General features: G+C 42.2%; 1 pseudogene; it reads right to left on the reverse strand.

Moving 5' to 3' along the window:
• Positions 1-8,852: 8,852 nt before the first annotated feature.
• LOC111543177 lies at positions 8,853-16,320 on the reverse strand (annotated as a pseudogene).
• Between the last annotated feature and the right edge of the window lie 644 nt (positions 16,321-16,964).

A 16,964-nucleotide genomic window follows, 5' to 3' on the forward strand; every position in this document is an offset into this window, starting at 1 on the left:
CCTAATAATCCACTTTTAAAATGGGCAAAAGATCTGAACAGACATTTCTCAAGACATACAAATGGCAAATGGGTATATGAAAAGGTGCTCAATGTCATTGATCATCAGAAATGCAAATCAAAACTACAATGAGATAATCTCATTGTAGCTTTGTGTAGTTAAAGTGGCTTTTATTTCAAAGACAGGCAGTAACAAATGCTGGCAAGGATGTGGAGAGAAAGGAACCCTCGGGCACTGTTGATGGAAATTTAGATTTGTACAACCACTACGGAAAATAGTTGGGAGGTTTCCCAGACTAAAACTACAGCTACCATACGATCCAGCAATACCACTGCTAGATATATATATCCAAAAGAAATCAGTATATTGAAGAGAGATGTGCACTACCATGTTTATTGCAGCACTGTTCATAATAGCCAAGGTTAGGAACCAGCCTAAGTGTCCATCAACAAACAAGTGGATAAAGAAAATGTACATATACACAGTAGAGTACTAGTCAGCCATCAAAATGAGATCCTGTCATTTGCAGCAACATGGTTGGAATTAGGGGTCATTGTGTTAATGTTCTCATTTGTTTATGGGAGCTAAATATTAAAACAATTGAATTCATCCATAGAGACAGTAGAATGATGGTTACCAGAGGTTGAAGTATAGGATGGGGAAGTGAGGATGATTCATGGATTTAAAAAATAGAATAAGGTCCAGTATTTGATAGAACAACAGGGTGATTATGGTCAATTTGTGTACACTTAAAAATAAGTATAACTTGATTGTAACACAGGTTAAATGCTTGAGGTGATGGATATCCCATTTACTGTGTGATTATGCATTGTATGCCTGTAACTAAACAGCTCATATAACCCATAAATACATATACCTACTATATACCCACAAAAATTAAAATTTTTAAAAAGACAACATACATAAAATAGGGGACATAGTTACACAGTAGAAGATCAAAATACAATACATAAATACCATCAATTATATGCTGACAATTCTGAAAATTTAGATAAAAAGGGTTAATTCCTAGGAAAAGACAACTTAGAACTGATACAAAAATTTAAAAGCTCATATGTCCATTAAAAGGAGTTGAAAAAATCTCTCTAATAAAAACCTGTGTGGTTTTACTGACAAATTCTCCCAAATTGTCAAGGAACATATTCTATCTTATAACACCATAGGAAAGAGGCAGTATTTACCAGTCCTGATGCCAAATCTAGTGAAAAACGTTACGCAAAAACAAAATTGTAGGCATATGACCCTTATAAACATAGATGCAAAAATTGTAATGTTAGTAAATTAAATCCGAGAGTATATAAAAGTGCTTGTTGGAGATATACAAAGATCTTTTACTATCAGAAAGCTCGTAAACATAATCTGCCACATCCACAGATTAATAGAAAAACCAAATATTGAGAGAATTCTCCATAGATCTCTTGTTTCTGCACATCTTGTGAGCAGAAGCTCCCGTGGCATTTATTCCAAACTAACTTTTCAAGGATCACTGTGTATAGAAAATAGCCTTCAAAGATAGTGTCTCCTTCTGAAGCAGATGGCAGATTTCTTACAGTTCAGTATAACAAATATGATGTCTCACTTCAGGGCAAATGTTAGACAGGTTAAATTCTTAGCCCGTTTTAAAAGATTCAGGATTGCTCGGCGCTGATACAATCCACTACATGTGCAGCAGCCACCTAGCCTTCCCTTTATTGCTCTCATGGGGCATGAGGGGCAAAGGGAAGTGGTGTGAACATGAACATGATGTAGCCAGCTGTGCCACAATAGTCCTTTTATCTCATACCCATGAGTCTCATGTCTTCTGCCAACCTCTATAAAACTATGGCAGGCTAACTTACTAAGTAGAGTAAAATCTTAAACTTTTCGTTTCTTGACAACTATCATCTCAAAATGTATAAGATAAAGAATGTAATAATACTCTACAACTATTTGTGATAAAAATTCTTATATAAGACATTAAAAGCATTCTTTTTCAAATCAAGAGAATTTTTACTGTAATTCAATGTTGTATTGAAGATCCTAGTCAGTATAATAAAACAAAAATATAGGCATAAGGATTGGAAAGGAGAAATTAACTCATAAGAAACTCAATCTACAGACAAGTTATAAGGAAAAATACACATTAAGATGGCTATAAGAATGGCATTCAAATAGTATATTCAAATTTGGTTGTATATCCATATGCTAGAAGCAAATAATTTAAAAGCGTAATCAAGATTCTGTTTAGAACACAAGTACAGAATATCAGGGATGTAAGAATAAATCCAACAAAAAATCTAAGACCTCTATGGGGGGAAAAAAAAGCCTCAACTCTGAAATATCAAAAATGGAGAATTACAGCATGTTTATTAAAGGCTGAATGTTTAAATTTTTGTAGAACTCAATACTGTCACAAACTTCATATAGAATAGTAAATATTCCAAGTATATTGTCCAGTAAAAGAATAGAAAGGGTACATTTCTGTATCAAAAAAATAACCATCATGCTATATTAAACTGGTTGATCTTGACAGGGGTAGACAAATTGACCAATGCAATAGAGTAGGGAGTCCCAGAAACAGACCCTGAAAGTGAGATGTCATGGGTGAGGGAATTTCTCATATAGCTGGATTATTTTAACCTTACGAGAAACAATTTAATGCCTACCTCACACGACACCCAATAATGTCACACGAATTAATAATTCACCTGTTTCCTACTGAGGGTTTAAGAAGCTTTATTTTTTGAGCCTGGGAGTTAAGAAAAACCTAAGACACACAGATATTGACTATGAAAGAAAATTAATAAACTTCATTAAAATTCACTTTATGAACTATCAAAAGCTAAGAGAAATTATGAATTGATATTTTTGCAATACATACTAAAAAAAAATTTCAGAATATGCAAAGAAGTCCTACAAATAAGCAGCAAATGGACAAAAGACATAAATGGGCATTTTACTGAAGGTGAAACAAAACCAAAAAAAATGAGATTTTTATTGGTAATAAAACGCCATCTCGTGATCTTGACTTGCATTTTGATATCCATTCAACTGGCAAAAACTTAAGTCTGACAATGCCAAGAGTTGGGAAATCTGTGATTCTGTAAGATTTTTTATCTTACGAACAATAACTTGAGAAGATAACATTAATACCATAACTGATGAAATACTTCATATATATACACACACACACACACACAGGAGATTAATATTCAGTTTGAGGACATGCCACCAAATTCTTTTCCAAATATATCTGATTACTCTCTTCTCGTCAAATGTACAACCTAGCCCCTTTTGCTTAGGCGGAGCCATAGGTCTAGTTGTGATCAATGAGTTGGGAGTAGAAGTGACACGTTTCTTCCATGCCAGGGCACTGAAATGTTGATTCCAGATTCTTCAGAACTTTTTCCCTCTGGCAGCTACTGTCAACCTTTCAGACAGTGACTGTTCTGTCAGCCTAGGTCCTTGATTCCGTATAATACATTCTTTCCTGTTGAATACAAAGGACATACAGCAAAAGTGAGAAATAAGTCTTTCTAGATTTAAGCTGCTGAGATTTTGAGGGTTGCTTTTTACTATGGAATACCATGACCTATTCTGACTGATACATACACAATAGAAGACATGGACAAGGCTGTTTTATAGCACCAGTGTTCACAATGGCTTTGGAAAAAACCCAAATACCTGTCCCCTGAAGGAGGATGACTAAACTGCGGTATATTTACTCAGTAGGTTATTCAGTCGTGAGAGTAAAATAATTACACTGGCATATAACAACACATATGAGCTTTAGCAATATAAAGTGAAAGAAAATCCAAAAGTTATAAATGTCACATATATTTTCATGTATATAACAAGACGCACTCTTTAGAAAACTAAAATTCAAATACTCTGAGAATACATATAGGCATCATAAAATTGTATAAAAAGGAAAGCAGAAAAATGATAACCACAAGTTTCAGAATAGTAGTTACCTGAGGTAGGAAGAGTCAAGGGCATAGGATGAAAACTGCATTGTTATATGTAAGCTGTTAGCAAGATCTCGATTTTTGAGGAGTAGCAGAACAAGTATTTTATAAGTATTATATAATTAAAAATAGCTAAATGGCAGTTTATTCATGATTGAATGCTTTATGAACTAGAATCATAACTAATTCATATTCTAAATCTATGTACCTGAGATTGTTACACATAATGACAGAACTGGTCCTATTGTCGCTATCTTTGCAGAAAGAGGAGCATATATGTGGATGGGTTCTCAGTCACCCAGGGTTCAGTTAGAATACAAATGTGCGCCTTTTACCAGCATGAAGTTTTGAGAGTGGGGTGACTTGTGACCTAAAGGATCTCTTTTTGATAGGATCCAAATCTGCCTGAACATTCATGTATCATATTTCTTCTATAAGGTTCTTAGTTATATAAATTCTTAGTTAAAGGCTGAGCAGGAGGTAATTTCTGCATGAAACAGGAAAATGAATGATGTAGTAATTACTTGATGACCATCTTACTCCTTTGTTCCTATTCTGCCAGGTATTGCTCCAAAGACTGGGGATGGGAATGGTACACGAGTACTCTCAAGGCCGGGAAATCTGTTTGTTGGGATATGCAGGCAAACAAAATGGGTATTATGGGAAGTAAAGGAAGGTCCCTAATCCAGACTGCTAATGGGAGGACAGGTGACCCCACCACCACCACAGCTGAGGCCTAAGGTACAAATATGATCTATCCAGGTAAAAAGTTGGCATGATGGGGAATTAAGGGTGGAAGATAAAAGGAAGGGGTATCTCAGGCAGAAAGCAGTATGCAGCTTGAGGTTGCAGCAACAACCTCGAGGAGGTTTTGGTCAACCCTAAAGTTTAGTCTGGCTGGACAGAAAAGAACAAAGGGGAGAATGACAAGAGGAAATGTGAGAATAAGCAGATTATGCAGGGCCTGGCATGAGTTGGATTTTAACCTGAGGGCAGTTAGTCACACTGATGTGTGTGAATCAGAGGTGTGATGTCAGATTTGCATTTCAGAAAAGTGACTCTGTGCTGCTGTGTGAAGGAGATAGAGGGTGGATGAGGGTTCTCACAGGAAACAGCACACTTATGGGGTTCACTTGAAGAAAGTTTTAGGGAAGAGCTACTTCTCTAAGTGTAGGCAGATCAAGCCAACCACAAAGGGGACAGTAGCACCCAGGAAGTGGCAAGAGCAGAGCCTTTACCACACCAAGACCAGAGGGTCAAGGTAGCACAGCTGTGTACCAGGGCTTGGTGGGAACTGGAGCCAGGAAAGTGGCTACCTAACAAGCTGTGGCTCTTGAGGAATGACACTGCCAAAACCATTCCCAGAAGGAAGAGGGAGGGATACCCCAACTGCCATGTCCTTCTAACATCTGATTTCCTGCCCTTGCCTCCCACTGGCCTAACTCAACCAGAAGACTGATGGCACAGTAGCCCAGGTGATGCAATCTGTAAAGGTCAGCCTCTTGGACACAGAAGGATGTAGAGGAGAAAACGTGCACAGGAGGTTTGTTATGGACTGCATGTTTGCATCCTCCACTCCCCAATTTATGTTGAAGCCCTAATCCCCAATGTGATGGTATTTGGAGATAATTGGATTTAGATGAGGTCATGAGGGTGGAACCCGTGATGAGATTATTATCCTTAGAACAAAAGAGACTAGTCTCTTCCACCCATATGAGGAAAAAAGAATTTTGTAAGTTAGGAATAGGGACCTCACCAGGAAGACAATCTACTAGCACCTTGACTTTGGACTTCCCAGCCTCCAGAACTGAGACATAAATGTCCATCATTTAAGCTACCCAGCCTATAGTATTTTGTTATGCCAGCTAAAGTTGACTAAGATAAATCTCTAGTGGTAATTTCAGCATTGTGGTGGGCTGAACAGGGAAATGGCATAGCAGAGAATTGGGAAGATTTGAATGAGATTTAGTAAGTCCATCCAACCAGAGGACTTGTTTCCAAGGGGTGATGAGCACAGAAGAACTACAGAAATGGTCCACAGAAGGGACCTCTTTTCCCCCTCCATGTGGGAATAGGAGAGCTCAGGAACATCTACCACCCTGTAGCACCCTCACTCCTCCTTAGGAGAGTAATGCTTAATGCAGTAGGTTGGAATCTGACATTCACAGGCCATGCTTCTCTGGTGGATAGGTACACATGTCAGTGCTCTTAGGCAGAATGGCTTTCCCTCACTCTCTTCTTTACAAGCAGCATCCACATCCTATGATAGCCTTGACCATGGGTAGAACTAATCAGCTGAACCAGGGTCCCTCAAATGCTCTGGCTGTATATCTCACCCAGTGATCCTGGGCATGTGCTTCTGCTCTGTAGGCCAGATCTCCCCTCTAAGGGTATAATGTTAGACTTGCAGGGTTGTAGGAGGGGAGGGAGGATGTTTGGCAATTTGATCATGGTTTAGACCCAAGTCACATTTTTCGGGTCACCACCCCCAACAATAAAGTTTATAGCTTGATCTCGACTGAGATGTCCCTGGTGTCCCTTTCAATTAGTTGTGAGATAAGACAGGAAATACAATGAATATCTCCAAAGACCCCACCTGTGGGTTGTCCACACATGTTATGTGATACCAGAGTCATATCGGCTTCTGACTGAACCTCCCAGAGGTTGAACATTTGTTCAACCAGCAAATGTTCCCTAATATCCTGCACAACAGGTAAGATTTATAAATTGTAGCTGGGAAGCTGTCTTTTTATCTGAAAATAAGAGCTACATTACTGGGGGCTGCCATTCTTTTCACAAAGTGGATCAAAAGGAAATGGTTGTGCTCCAAATCAGAGGTGTGTGGTTACCACATTATATATGACTAGAATCATAAAAGCAGCTGAGTGTTAAATATATATTTGTGTGTGTAATCACTTGGATATGCCAAGTTTACCTTATACCTGTTTTCTTTACTGCAATAGAGAGGATCTAAAACAGGTCTCTATAGGCTGTGGAACAGCATGGCCCCAGAGGAAGGTCAACAAATAATGTAGACCAGAAAGGAGAAAAGAGTCCAGTAAGGGATGCAGCAATTGATGATACAAAGTTCATGCCATGCATCTGTAGCTTGTAAGGTGTGTAAACTTAGCTTAATATAATAGCCTACCAGCCACTTTAAATTTATCCATGCCTACTTGTTCCAAAAATGATTGAGTATCCATATCATAAATTATTTGCAATTTGTAACAACCATTCTCTTTATAAAGCCTAAAGATCAAGAACCCCTTTGAGTATTATTGACAATTAAAGATGTTTAGTTCAGGTATCTCAGCACCAGAACTTTCTCTGTAATGAAAGATGTGTATTTCTATCCAAGAGCATCACATTTAAATATTCAGAAGTAGTTGATTTATAAACACCAGGGATTAGTTACAAGAAGCTAGCAATCCCAGTGTTTTTGTTTTAGCATCTTTTTGTGAAGGAACTCAGACTAAGATCTGAGTGCACGTAGTTTATTTTGGATGTGATCCCAGGAAACTGATTGGGGAGTGAGACAAAGGAAGCAGTCAACAAAGGCTACCTTACTCACCACTGTAGCTCCTGGAGCTTAATCCTGTTGAAGGATTCGGGGAGCCACAGTAGGAAACAAGCCTCAGAGTTATTCCACACACGAGGCAAGGGAGCCAACACAAACTCCCATCAGTCAATAGTTGAGGACTCCTAGTGTATGTGTGAATCCACTGTTGGAGGATAGAGGAAGTCCTCAGGCTAAGAAGCAGATGCTGGTGAACGAGAGTCAGGCCAGCATGCCCTGAAATGGAAGGGGCTGACAGAGCCTGGGCAGGGTACCAGCAGTGTCTGCTACACGCAACCACAGACCTTTGGCCCTCTCTACCATTATTTAGATGCCCTGGATGGAATGGGTGCCCTGGATGACACAGAAGGGCACTGGGTGATTATATTGGACCAGAGCAGCAGGAGGACATAACCCACTGAGTATCCTGATATGAGTCAAGGACACTGCACTAGAGACTTTACAGCAAGACGATATTTATATTCCAATGTAAGAACCCAGGGTTATCGAGAAACAGGAAGCTAGAGCCCTAAATACTCTGGTCTGACCCTGCTCTCCCGTGGTCATGTCTAAACGGTTCAGACCTGAGTGTCTCTTTTACAGGGGATTTCATGTGTTTGGAAGGATTCTTTCTCCTAAACCTGTTGTCTAAAAGTGCCCTGATTTCTCAAGCAAATCTCAATCCATGGTATTTGGAAGGAAGGGCCTCTTGGCTCCTTATGCCTCCTTATGCACTTCACCCTCCTAGTTTCCCAATGCTGGATCCTAATCTAGAGAATCTGTTCCTTATGGTGCAAGTTAAGTAAAACCAGACTTAAATGAATGCCCAAAGATTGACATCCAAACAATGCTTCTCAAATTGTGGTTCTGAGATCCCCTGCCCCAAGAGCTGGAGGAACTTGTTTAAAAGGTGGATTTGGGGACTCCATTCCACACCCATTGAATCTGAATCTGAGTCTCTGACAGGATAGCTGCACCTATCTTTTGTTTTAAAGAAATTCCATTTATTTTTGGCTATTGGGACAATGTCATCTTTTCAATATGAAAAAACAAGTTTAACACATAAATCTCAAATGTAGGACAGAACAAAATCAAGCGTAGGGATGGGGGAAGCAGCAGCAGAAGGAAGACATGAGATGTTGCAGAAAAGATGGAGGAGGGTTCCCCTCTCCTCTGGGGATTGACTCAAATGCTGATGTGGCAGTATACACCACTACATAGTCAGGGATGTTAATTCCTTTTCAGGGGTAAGAAAAGGTGGGGATTAGGACATTTCTGGAGGCTTAGGGAACAAGGATGGTCTCTTGTCCCCACCTGATCCCCTTCCTCTAATCTGAGATGTGCTTGAAGAGCTCCTGGATGGCCATGTAGTTCCCAATAGAAACAGCCAAAGTTTTCAGGCTACAAGATGGGATGTCACGTACTATGTTCTTCACGTTGTTGGAGATTCATTCCACAATGTAGCTGCTGTTCTTTTTTGCATATTAAGCATTTTCTCATTGACCTCCTTCATGGACATCTGACCACTGAAGACAGCAGCCATGGGAAACTATCATCCATGGCGGAGTTCACAGGCAGTCATCATGTTCTTGCCATTGAAGATCTGCTGGCTGAATTCAGGCATTGAGAGAGCTCGATACTACTGGCTTCCATGGCTGGTGAGAGGGGAAGAGCCAGGCATAAAGTATGGAGATGTGGGAAAGGGACCATGTTGACTGCCAACTTGCAGAGGTCAGCATTGAGCTGGCCAGGGAAGCAGAGGCAAGTGGTGACACTGTTCATGGTGGCTGAGACAAGGGGGATCATATCTCTGTAGGTTGGTGTGGTCCGCTTCAGAGTGCAGGAGCAGATGTTATAGAGGGCTTTGTTGTCAATGTAAAATGTGCTGTGTGAATTTTCTCTCGACTGGACAGAGTGTGATATTGTAGGGTTCAACCACGGTGTCCTTTTGGGTGAAGGCACAACACTGAAGATATTCACAATGCAATCAGGGTACTCTTCTCAGATCTTGCTGATGAGTGTCCATTCCAGAGCCTGGGCCCCCGCTCAGTGAGTGGGTCACCTAGAAGACCTGCAGGCAGTCACAGTTCTCTGCCTCCTTCCATACTGAAATAGAGAAAGAAAAGAAAATTATTATGATTACCTAAAATTGCTGTTTAAGCTGAAATAGGCTTTTGGTAACCACACCGCTACCCCGCCCCCGCAATCCCCAAAGTTGAAGTTAAGAAAGAATATTAACTGCTTCACTGTGAAACATTAACCATGTCTCTGCTCTGCATATTTTGTAAGTTCTGTAAGTTCCTGTTTTTCTTGCTGTGTAGCACAAGGTAACAAGACAGATAAGCGTGAGCTACAAACATGTTTTCTAAGATGTAAGACCTGTCACATGATTAACTGCTTTTGTCTGGGCTTCTGTAAACCCACTTTCTGCTTCACCTTTTTCCCCGCATCAAGATGCTTAAAAGGGCGTGTCCCTCTCTGTTCAGGGTTCAGACTTTCTGGATGCGAGTCCACTGAGCCAGTGTATACCTTAATCCTCCTGTAACCCTATTGGTCTCTCCAGTCCTGATTTCCCAGTACATTTTCTGGGGGTTCATCTGGGATTGGAGATGGCAGATTTTGTCTCCTTTGCCAGTGGGATTGGAGCCCGGGCTGGGGCAGACCCAAGACCCTAGGCAACAACGGGAAAACTTCAGCCCGGAGAGGAGATCAACTCTCCCATGTCCTGGTGCCCTTCCCTGATAGTGCAACAGAACCAGAAAAGGGGCTGCAGGATGATTCCAGGAGCAGTGTGCATTCTTCAGAACCACAGTAAGGTTTGGGGCCCCAAGACGGGACCCCTCCCATAAACACAGAAGGGGAGACTGATTGCCTCCCAGGGTTTAACTACTAGTTTGATCCAGATTGGCTGAGGGTGGAGAGGATGGCTCAACAATTCGGATGAAGCTTACACCCCCACTTACACAGGACATGAGAGAGGCTTGCTAAGTTGGCTTAGGAAAGGAAACAAAAACTGAAGGTGGTGAGAGTGGCTCGCCACCCCAATTAAGGAACAGGTACTGGGAGTGAGGAGGTGTGTGAAAGTGTGTGAAAGAGACAGTTCCAGGAGGGACCATTGCGGGGTGTGATGTGGGGAGGCACAGATCTTAGTGTTGACTGTGCTCCGAAGCAAGTGTGTGACTGAGCAGGCCTAGGCAGATCTGCATATGGCTGATGGGAGCTGCCTTATGACTGCAGCAGTCGTAACAGGAATAATGTATTCTCCTAGCTAAGTGGTGCCTGAAACTCCCATAATAGGAATAGGTCTGGTCAGTATGACACAAAAGGCTGAGTGATTACGCATCATAAAGGGAGGAATGGGAGGAAATTGTCGAAACCTACTCCATTGGAGTGCATGTTAACGAATTTTAAGAAAGGTTTTGGAGAAGATTATGGAGTTAAAGTGACCCCCCTGTGGTTGAGAACTCTCTGAATTAGAATGGCCTTCTTTTAATGCAGGTGGCCAGCTGAAGGAACAATAGATAGGGAAGCAGTTGGCCATGTATTTCGGGTGGTAAGTGGAGTCGAGGATAGCCTTGGCATCCAGATCAATTTACATACATTGACTCCTGATTAAATATGATCCAGACTCGCCCCAAATGGCTATAGCCTTGTTTGGCAAACTATTGTAAAGCCTTAGAGGCCGAGGATGAGCTTAAGGTGACAGAAAAGCTAATTATGCCAGGGACCTCAGAAGAAAAGAAAAAATAACAGGAGAGCCAGGAAAAGCCAGTCCTACAAGCACCTCCAGAGGAAAGAGGTTCCTCCTGTTATGTTCCAATACACCTGCCCTTGTCAGGGCTAGGACAGGGTACAGAGCAAATGGCCCTTGAGGAATCGGGCTCAGAGGAAAGCATGTCTCCAGCATCACCCCACAGGGGAGAGCCTGAATCCCTGCCTGTGAAAGCTAAAGAGGGAAAACAAGGTGATATAGCAAGCCACCTCCAGTCTGGCAGCACACGAGTCTTACAAATGCCCCTCTGTGAGACTTGAGCACAAACTTACAATGAACAAGGCCAGGTTGGGGGAGGGCAGCGGATTTTCATCTACCAGCCCTTCTCTATGTCAAACCATCTAAATTGGCAACAACATACTTCCTCCCATATGGAGATGCCACAGGCTCTCAGACTTGATGAGGCCCATTTTGCTGACTCATAACCCCACCTGGCCAGACTGCCAGCAGCCCCTTCTGACACTGCTTAATACAGAAGAGCACTGGAGAGTGACACAAGCAGCTCTCCGGTGGTTAGAGAACAATGTGCCAGGTGGCATAAATGATGTCCGGCGTTATGCCCAGGAGTTGTTCCCAGAGACAGATCCTAACTGGGACCCAAATGAGGCAGGGGAGCTCCAACACCTGCAAGGGTACCGAGAAGCACTCTTAAATGGAATAAAAGCAGGTGGGAAGAAGGCCATGACAATAGGAAAGATTTCAGAGGCCTTACAAAAGGCTAATGAAAGCCAAAGTCAGTTCTATAAGAGGCTCTGTGAGGCATACTGGCTCTATACTCTATTTGATCTGGAGGCTATTGAAAATCAGCACATGGTGAGTATCTCATTTGTTGGCCAGGCACAAGGTGACATTAAGCAAAAGCTTCAAAAATGGGAAGGTTTCACAGGCATAAATGCTATTGAGCTTATAGAGGTGGCTACCAAGGTGTATGTCAACTGTGAGCAAGAAGAAAAGAAGGAATCTGAGTAGAGGATTAAGAAAAAGGCTGAGCTGTTGGTGGCAGCCCTGGTTGAAAGAGACTGGCATAATGAGGGGACGCAGTCGTGGTCGTGAAAGAGGTCGGGCTAGACCAAGATTTGAAGGCCAGATTAGGCTGGAAAGGGATCAATGTGCACTATGCAAAAAGGACACTGGAAGGATGAATGTCCACAGAAAGATAAAGGAAATAGCTGTGACCAGGGAATTTGGCTAGAGCCATCAGCTGCCAGCCATTATGTTCTAAAACCAGACACTCACCTGATCAGCCTAGCAAAGGCTGCAGGCTGTGAGGACTGAGGCAGACCAGGCTCCATCTCTTCAGTCCCCAGGAGCCTATGGTCTTAATAGAGGCAGGGACCGATGGTTGGACTTTATGGTAGATACAGGAGCTGAATACTCGGTAGTGACCCGACCTCTAGGGCCACTATCCAAGAATTATACAACTATTATTGGGGCAACCAGAATCTGAAAAAGAGGCCTTTCTGTCTGTCCAGGAGGTGCATTATTGGAGGATGGGAAGTCAGCGTAAGTTTTCTGTACCTCCCACACTGCTCAGTCCCCTTGCTAGAAACAGACTTACTCCAAAAACTACAGGCACAAATTTCCTTCGGGCCACAAGGAAACATATCCTTGAACTTCAGTCAGCCAAAGGCTATGGTGTTAAAGCTCACACTCCCAAAGGCCAAGGAGTGGAGACTCTATGCAGAAGTACCACCTAAGCCAAGACTGCCAGAACCTCTTGAAATATATGGGCTAATTACTAAAATACCTGGAGTGTGGGCAAAGGACAACCCACCAGGGCTGGCTGTAAATCAGGCACTAGTCCTAGTAGAGCTAAAACTGGAAGCCTCCCCAGTATGAGTTCGCCAATACCCAATTTTCATAGAAGCCATCTGATGTGTTCAAAAGCATATAGACCAGCTTTTCAAGCATGGAATCATAGTTAAATGCAGGTCACCTTGGAACATTCCTTTATTGCTGGTACGTCTGGTAAATACAAGCCAGTGCAGAATTTGTGTGCTATAAACTGGGTTATGGAGACAATCCACCCAGTGGTGCCCAACCCATACACCTTAATGGGACAAACACCAGCTAGTGCAACCTGGCTTGTTTGCTTAGACCTAAAAAATACATTCTTTTGTCTCTAGCTGGCACCAATAAGCCAGCCTATCTTTGCATTTCATGGGGATGAAACACAGCACACTTGGACAAGGCTCCCACAGGGGTTCAAGAATTCCCCTCCAATCTTTGAAGAAGTGCTGGCATCACATCTCAGAACTTTTGACCCAACTAATGACAAATGCATCCTGCTGCAGTGCATAGACAATCTACTTGCAGCCCCTACTTGAGTGGACTGCCTACAGGGCACTAAGAAGCTCCTCCGCCTTTTGTGGAAAGCAGAATATAAAGTATCTAAGAAAAAGGCACAGATCTGTTCAGAAGGAGTCAAATATCTAGGTTTTGAAATGTCATGGGAAATGTGAACTTGACAGTGAACGAAAACGGGGCTGTGTGGGCACTTCTCACCCCAACCACCCGGCGTCAAATAAGTTTTTAAGAGCAGCAGGTTTTTGCCGCATTTGGATTCCAAACTTCTCACTTATGGCAAAACCCCTATATGAAGCCGCAAAGAGGGGAAAAAGGGAGCCCCTCCTTTGGGAGGCTGACCAAAAAACCCTTTAGGAAAATCAAAAAGGCCTGGTTTCAGTCCCCAAGGTTAGGACTGCCAGATCAAACCAAGGGCTTCTTTCTGTATGTCCGTGAATGGAAAGGAATGGCTATAGGGGTCCTAACTCAAATTATGGGGTCGTGGCATCGACCTGTGGCATACTTATCTAAACAACTAGACCTGTTGGCACTAGGGTGGCCTCCTTGTTTCAAAGCGTTAGTCACCACGGCTCTGGTGTCACAAGAGGCTAACAAATTGGCCCTAGGACAAAAATTGATTATTCAGGTGGCACACACAGTTACCACCTTAATGGATCAGAGAACATCATTAGCTATCATCAAACCCAAGAATGACTAGATATCAAGGACTCTTATGTGAAAATCCTCACATCATTATAGCGACTGTAAATACACTAAACCTAGCTACTCTGCTGCCCATAGACCAAAATACCCGCTACCTCAGTATTACTGTGTGGACATAGTAGATGAGGTGTTCTCCAGCTGAAGGGACTTAAAAGACCACCTCCTTGGTGGCCCAGATGCTGAGTACTTCATGGATGGAAGCAGATTTGTCTCAGACGGGGTCTGTTGAGCTGGGTATACAGTACTGACATGGGATTCCATGGTAGAGGCACAGCCTCTACCCACCAGGACTTCAGCTCAAAATGCATAACTGATGGCTCTAACAAGGGTCCTGCTGTCAGCCAAAGGAAAAGTGGTCAATATTTTTACTGACTCTATGCCTTTGCCACATTATATGCCCATGGAGCCATATTTTTTTTAAAAAGCTAAGAAAAGCATAACAACAAAAAAGGACACAAACATAAAGGGTATAGATATAGGAGACAGAAAAAATAATGAATGGCCTCCTGAGAGAATGAAGTACCATGGTCCAGCCACCTGGGCAGAGGATGAAACATGGGGGTACCATACCTCCATTTATGTGATAAATTGTATCATATGGTTACAGGCTGTTCTTGAAGTTACAACCAATGAAACGTCAAGGGCCTTGAATTTGCTGGCCGTGCAAGCCACACAGATGAGAAATGCCCTTTATCAAAATAGGTTAGCACTAAACTACCTCCTGGCCTCAGAAGGAGGAGTATGTGGGAAGTTTAACTTAACAAATTGCTGTCTAGAAATTGATGATAATGGACAATCTGTCATGGAAATCACTGCTAGGATGCAGAAATTAGCTCATGTTCCAGTTCAAACCTGGAAAGGTTGGTCTCCAGACTCCCTTTTCAGAGGATGGTTTTCATCTTTCAATGGATTTAAAACCTTAATATAGGAGGGTTTATACTTATCCTTGGCAGATGCTTAGTACTTCCTTGTCTTCGGCCTCTTCTATTCAGGAATATACAGTGAACTGTAGAAGCAACTGTGGCCAGACATACTACCACCCAAATAATGGCCTTAACTAAATATCAGCCTCTACCCAAGGAAAAATATGTGCCAACCCAGGAAGAAACAAATGATAGTGGTGCCTTCTATTAAAATCCATCTATAAAAGGCACCAAAGAGGGGGACAAAAGAAAAGAAAATTATTATGATAACCTAAAATTGCTGTTTAAAGTTAGGCTGAAACAGGCTTTTGGTAACCAGCCCCCCCACCCGCCCACAACCCCTCACCAACCAAAGTTGAAGTTAAAGAATATTAACTGCCTCTCTCTCTGGAACATTAACCATATCTCTGCTTTGCTTATTTTGTAAGTTCTGTAAGTTCCTGTTTTTCTTACTGAGCAGCTGCAAGGTCACAAGGCAGACAAGCAAGAGCTGCAAAACATGTTTACCTTTTCTAAGATATAAGACCTGTCACATGATTAACTACTTTTGTTCTTGCTTCTGTAAGTCCACTTCCTGCTTCACATTTTTCTCACCTCAAGACACTTAAAAGGGTCTGTCTGTCTTTGCTCGGGGCTCACACTTTCTGGATGCAAGTCCTCTGAGCCATTGTACACCCTAATAAATCCTCCTGTAACCCTATCTATCTCTCTAGTTCTGATTTCCCACTACAGTACCACATCCAGGATGGAATCAACCAGCTAAGCCCCTTCTGTGTAGTGGCCTTTGGCCCAGTTGTTGCCAGCCCCAGACTGCCCAGAAACAAAGTTGTCTCATCTAAAGATCTGGCCAAAAGGACCTAAGCAAACAGAGGCCATGGTCCCAGGTTCTAGATCCACCAGGATGGCACGAGGAACATACTTTACACCTGTGGCTTCATCATAGTGCACGGAGATGCAGTCCAGCTGCAGATCGCTGTCCCCATGGTAGGTGCTGGTGGGGTCGATGCCATGTTCATCACTGATCACTTCCCAGAATTTGGCACTGATCTGGTTGCCACAGTGACTGGCCTGGATATGCACGATTTCCCTCATGGCTAAAATTTAATTTTTTTGTTCACCTCAAGGTATCTATGGGGAAAGAAAACATGTAATTTTTTTTTTCTCTGTTGGTCACAGGCTAGAGGGCTGGAATGTGCCACAGAGGCTGGAGCCAGCAAGGTGTGAACACGGCAGAGGAAGGTTGAGAGGAAGAAAGCAGCTACACTTTTAAGAAGCAACCTAGATGATTTTAATACATGACCTAGACTTGTGGTTCTCAAATTTTGCTACACATTTGAATCACCTGGAGCACTCCTGAAACTCCCAATGTACAGGTCACACCCAAAGCCAATTAAACCTTCTGGCTAATGTCCAGATCTCACTCCTGGATTCTGGCTTAAGACTCCCCAGGTGATTTCAGTGTTCAGCCAACTTTGAGAACTAGTGACCTGACCTATAGCTAGTAAAGATAAAGCAGTTACATGATTGACTTTGAGAACCTGGGTTTTCTCAGACATTAAAGAATTTTTGAAAAACAGACCCTTCTTTCCTTCTGGCCTTAGAAATCTTATTTAAGATTTTCAATTTATAGGTGAGGAAGCTGAGTCCTAAAAGGTAAAACTGAAGTGGCTAAACAGCTAATTAAATTGATATTTCTTTTTTTATTCAATATAATAAGTGTTCTTAAAAGTTTAGTG

This window comes from Piliocolobus tephrosceles, chromosome 5, assembly GCF_002776525.5.
Source record: "Piliocolobus tephrosceles isolate RC106 chromosome 5, ASM277652v3, whole genome shotgun sequence".
NCBI lineage: Eukaryota > Metazoa > Chordata > Mammalia > Primates > Cercopithecidae > Piliocolobus > Piliocolobus tephrosceles.